The 5,957-nt window shown below is 37.7% G+C and overlaps 1 long non-coding RNA gene across 1 annotated transcript; it reads right to left on the bottom strand.

Moving 5' to 3' along the window:
* Positions 1 to 3,870: 3,870 nt before the first annotated feature.
* Positions 3,871 to 5,943, bottom strand: LOC120854736. The gene is made up of 2 exons (XR_005719049.1): positions 5,494 to 5,943; positions 3,871 to 5,006 (listed from the first exon to the last, which is right to left on the bottom strand). It is a non-coding gene; the product is annotated as an uncharacterized LOC120854736 (long non-coding RNA).
* Between the last annotated feature and the right edge of the window lie 14 nt (positions 5,944 to 5,957).

Genomic DNA, 5,957 nt, shown 5'->3' with positions numbered 1-5,957 from the left:
ATGACTGAGCGTTTGAACTGAACTGAATGCTTACCAAATATGAGCACAGAATCCCATTTTCCCCACATATTCCTGTTACTATTAATTCTATGGAATACATTTTGAGAATTGGAGATTTATGCTAAGGAATTTTATAAGATATAAATCAGCAAAAACACTGGATAGATTATGATAGTTTTTTCAAAGTAGTGTTTGAACATCTTTAGAGGACATGAATATATTCTCAGTAGCACATAATTTTATTGGAGAATTTTGAAATGATATGATTTTAGTTACGCGATAAGCTTCAAATATCAATTCAAGTGTGTTTTGAATTGTATTGGTAAAACATTCTAACAGAGTACTGCTATATGATTTCTCTTAAGATTGGCTTCTAATAGTCTTACACTGATTAAAAATCAGAGATGGATTTAAATTATCACTTGCTCTAAATGAACGTCAAGTAATGGTAGGGATAACTGTACAAATAAAGGTTTAATAAAGAGAAGTATTAAAAGAATTGAGCCATCACATGATAAACTGCAATTAAGAGCATGTTTTACCTCAAAAATAATTCATTCTGTAACAACTATTTCAATATTTATTGTTGTTGTTGTTCTGTTGCTCAGTCATGTCCAACTCTTTGCAACCCCATGGACTGCAGCACACCGGGATTCTGTGTCCTTTACCATCTCCCAGAGCTTGCTCAAACTCATGTCCACTGAGTTGGTGATGCCATTCAACCATCTCGTCCTCTGCCATCCCCTTCTCTTCTTGCCTTCAATCTTTCCCAGCATCAGGGTCTTTTCCCGTGAGTCGGCTCTTTGCATCAGGTGGTCAAATTATTGGAGCTTCAGCATCAGTCCTTCCAATGAATATTCAGGGTTAATTTCCTTTAGGATTGACTGGTTTGATCTCTCTTCATTCCAAGAGACTCTTAAGAGTCTTCTCTAACACCACAGTTTGAAAGCATCAATTCTTTGGTGCTCAACCCTCTTTATGGTCCAACTCTCACATGTGTAAATGACTACTGGAAAAACCATAGCTTTTACTATATGGACCTTTGTTGGCAAAGTAATGTCTCTACTTTTTAATATGCTCTCTAGGTTTGGTCATAGCTTTTCTTCCAAGGAGTAAGCGTCTTTTAAGTTCATGGCTACAGTCACTGTCCACAGTGCTTTTGGAGACCAAGAAAATAAAATCTTTCACTGTTTCCCCATCTATTTGCCATGAAATAATAGGTCCGGAAGCTATTATCATCTTTTTTTTTTTTAATGTTGAGTTTTAAGCCAGCTTTTTCACTTTCCTCTTTCACCTTCATCAAGAGGCTCTTTAGCTCTCTTTTGCTTTCTGCCATAAGGATGGTATCATCTGCATATCTGAGGTTATTGATATTTCTCCTGGCAATCTTGATTCCAGCTGTGCTTCATTCAGCCTGGCATTTCACATGATGTACTCTGCATATAAGTTAAATAGGCAGAGTGACAATTTACAACCTTGACATAGTCCTTTCCCAATTTGAAACCAGTCTGTTGTTCCATGTCCAGTTGGTCCATTTCAATATTTATTGAAATGCTTCAATTTCAAAAATATCTTTCACATTCTGTAACTTGAAGATTACATTTTTAAGCCTTTGTTCATATTTATTTTGCAAACGTTTTGGTTTATAGATGTATGAGTTAAGCCTAAGAATTTTCTAACTAGTTTTATATCTAGAACATTATAATTTTTTAAAGTTTAAGTAATATTAAAATAATCAGAATCAAAACTAGGGTTACATACAAATTATTTATGTGTGTAAACACTGTTGTAAGATATTTCTATTACATTTTGAATGCATCATATAGCATTCTTAAATATTTAGCCAATATTTAAAATTGGTTTGCATTCCATGACTATGCATCATCTGTTAAATTGGCTGTATGGCCAGAAAAAGTCTGCAAAGTATTAAAATCTCATCATGGGTAATCACAAGTTGACTGGTTTAATATCACTGTGGATAAAAATAGCTTTATTGAACTGTTCAAATATAGCAATATCAGGTTTTGTGGATTTTTTTTCCCTCTTGATGCCTGCTATCTTTTTAAAAAATTCCATACACAGCATACACACTATGCAAAGCATGCTTTCAACTATCACCTGAAGGTCAAGGATTCCAGAACTCTATTTCTATCCATTTGTTCACTTCAATTTCAGACACACATTACCAACACTCTAATCAAGAGTTTTACCTAAATGTCCAACAAGTATTTAAAACTCGTTGAACCCCAGATGCCAGTTCTGTGTTCTTGTTCTAGACCAGTGGTGTTCACTCCTAGCCAGTCTATGAAACTCAAAACTCTGAATTCATCTTCCACTTCTTTCTTGTTTGTCCTCACCCTAACATCAGCAATCAGCAAGTCCTGCACATTCTCTGCACCCTAGCTGTTGTCTTAGTTCAGGCTTGTACCACCTTTTAAACGATGACTGCAATATCCACCCACATAGATTCCCTGATGCATCAGTTACCTTCAGTGCCAATCTAGCTTGAAATATGAACATAACTAATTTCAAGCAAAGTCCTCAGATGACTTGTTTCTGCCTACATGAGCTGGCCAAGCTTCATTTACTGAGGCTTCTGCCTTAAAAGACTGTGAGTTTATGGAAGACAAGGCCTTTGTCTTGTTCATTTTTATTTCTGTGTTTTATAAAATTCTTAGTATGTAACTAGTGTTACATGTAGTTGAATGTTAAGCACTAATGAGTAGCTAAGAGCACAGGTTTTAGAATCAGACAGATCCAGGTTTAATTTCTGCCTCCTATGCCACTTAGTTGCTAACTGACCCTGAGCAAATTAACTTTTAAGACTGCAATTCTCAATTCTAGCTTCATGTTAAGATTACACAAGGGATTTATTAGAAGGGCCTAAGCCCCCACTTCAGCCCAATTAAATCAGAATATATGGAGGGTGAGGCTCAGGGACTAGAAATTTTAATAGATTCACAGGTGATCTTATTATGCAACCAAGGTTGAGAACACTGCTCTTGATCTTAATTTCTCATCTACTATGTAGTATCTGTTTTGAAGGGGTTTGGAGCAGAATTTCTGAAAAGAAATGGAATTCAGCATAGTGCCTGGCACATAGTGGTGGTACAATGGTAAAGAATCCACCTGCTAATGCAGGAGACACAGGAGACGCAGTTTTGATCCCTGGGTTGGGAAGATGCCCTGGAATAGGAAATGGCAACCCATTCCAGTATTCTTGCCTGGAAAATCCCATGGATGGAGAAGCCTGGAGGTCTACAGTCCATGGGGTCACAAAGAGTCAGATGTGACTGAGCGCGTGCATACACACACACACATTGGCATATAGTAAGTCACAATGTTAACACACAATCTTAATTTGTAACCTTCTTCTCAATCGCTAGCCACTAGCTGCTTTGCCTTCAATTCCTGGAATGTACAGATTTTGCAGCGTTAGCACCTTCACTCTTGCTCTTCACCCTGCTCTTAGAAGATTCCTATCTTCAAGTCACACCTGAAGTCATATCTAGCCTCCAGGTTTTCCCCTTTATTTTCTACTGCATAGGGAGACGTTCATTGTCATCACTTGTCTCACTTTGAAATTACATATTAATTTAACTATTTACTGTGTGTTTCCCCACATGTACTGCAAACTTCAGAAGGCTCCTGGGATCCAGTGCCAAGTGTCTGGGGTGTGCATGATGTTCAGGTGATCGTTGTTAAAGATTGGATGAATAAATAATCCATCCTGGACTCTTAAAAAGGCAAAAATCCTTGACTTTTTGTGTCCCGCAACTATATGTATTCCTACATCAAAACACCATAAAAACTAGTACTGCTCTCACTAGTGTTCCAGTTTCTAGCTATTGACTAAGAAAAGTGTAACACTTTTTTTTTTTTTTTTCAGGGAGATGGTTTTAATTTGGGTAAGGCTTCCAAGTCCAGGTTCTTAGAGGCTTAGTCATCAACTCTTGGGCAATAATTAATGTTAGTCTAACAACATCTCACTTTAACAAGGTAAATAAACGTCTGTGGGTGTTTATGTTAGCTAAGTAAGAAAGGTTTTGTTTTCCAGTTTACCTTTTGTCCCGTTCAGTTGGGAAGCCAAACAACATGTAAGGTTAATGGAAAAAACGTTTTTCTTAACTTACAGAATTATCAAATCATTGATACATTTGCCTATGAAAAGGACCTTAGAAATAACCTAGACCAATCCCTCATCTTACAAATGAGAAAAAAGGCCAAAAAAGTGAATTTTTTGGAATGATTATGCATGTGCTGTCAGAGCACCAGGTTTCAAGAATCCTTCACCAGTGTTCTCTCAGCCACATTACACCAGTTTCAAAGTAACCCAGTTATTCCAATTTCTCAGAGTTCTTCATCAATGATTTATATTCTGGCATCAAGTAATTTGTGATTTTCACGTTTCCATGATAATAACAAATGCTTAATCCAAATTCATGAGTATGACATTCAGATCTCATGTCTCAAGACATCTGTCCATGCACCAGACTCCATCATCTATTTCGAGTTTTCCCATCTCTGAGCTCTCACCAGAATGCACAGCCCCATAATATCTGCCTCCTTATAATCCATGAAAACTGTCCCCAAACTTAATCAGAAGACAGTGGTTCTCTGTATTTCTCCTGAGGACTTTGTATTCTGCTCTATACCGCAATAGGAATGACTGTGTTGGATGTAAGAAACTTAGAAATTGGTGCCACATGGTTCTTGCTTTTTAGGTCTTGTCTCTTCTTGAAATCAATAAATATTTAAACTAAAACAAAAGCCTCTCCAGGATAAAATTTTCCATAAGTAATTTCTTGAAGACAATTTTTAAGTGTTTGAAAAAGGCAAGACGCTGATGAATAGGACTCATGCTGCTTTAAAGAGGGCCCCGGGTGTAAGGACATTTTGAAGTTACTGTCTCTTTTCTGGGTGCTTTTCTCTTTTCAGAATTGCTCATCCATTCAGTATAATTCATCCTTATCCATTTTTTTTTTTCCTACTGGTAGTGTGAAAACCTACAGGAGAAAAATTTACGAACTTTAGGAAACATTAGACAAAATAAGAAAGGCCACAGAGAAAATAAGAAAGGCCATAAAGAAAATAAGAAAGGCCATGTAAATACTTGCTTAGGTGTATTTTGGTGCAAATTTAATACCGCCTTCAAATTTTTCAGAAATAAACATACCCATAAAAAGGTCAGAAACATAGCATCATTAATCAGTTCAAAGTAAAAAAAAAAAAAAAAAAAAAGGAATTTCACCAATAACACTTCTTTGCACAGCTCTTAAACAGTAATTCCAGGCCCAAACTTCATGTAAAAACTTTCAACAAAAACACTGTAACCACAACCATATTATGATACTACTTCTGACAAATAAAGGGTTGTAATTTCTCTACTTTGTATTTTCTTCCTCTTAGTAGTTTGTATTTTACTTCGCAAAATCGACTTGGCTGTAAACCTCAAAAGCTCTTTCTATGAAAACTGTCCCCATACCGCTTTACCTGGTCAAACTTGGGGAACGATTATTAATGAATGCCGCATAAAGTGCTGTGGGATGGAGAAGAGAGAATTATCAATTATGCTCTCTCCCCAAAGAAGTTATGACTTTAGAAGGGAAGGAAAAAAGGTAAAGAATAAAGGTCGGCGAAATCACAAAAGACACTGTCTGCATCCTTAGCAGGAGGACTGGCGACCTGCGCTCCAGAACTCCGATTTCAGCTCCGAAGAGAAGGACGCGCCAAGGGTTTGCGTGAGTAGCTGCACGATTCTCTGGCACCGCCCACAGGGTCTGGGCAATCCTCACAACCCACGACTGCCCAGTCAGCAAACAACAGCTGATCTGGTAGCCTCCACCAATCGACGGTCCACGCCTACAGGTGCCGCTGCCCTCGCGGAGACCGGAAGTCCTTTTGCCCCGGCTCTCCGGCCTTCCACCTGGCCCCTGTGGGAACCGGAAGTTATTCTG

The sequence above is a fragment of the Oryx dammah genome, unplaced genomic scaffold (assembly GCF_014754425.2).
Source record: "Oryx dammah isolate SB20612 unplaced genomic scaffold, SCBI_Odam_1.1 HiC_scaffold_27, whole genome shotgun sequence".
Classification (NCBI taxonomy): domain Eukaryota; kingdom Metazoa; phylum Chordata; class Mammalia; order Artiodactyla; family Bovidae; genus Oryx; species Oryx dammah.
Note: the sequence above shows the minus strand (reverse complement) of the source record. Positions and strands in the feature narration are given on the sequence as shown.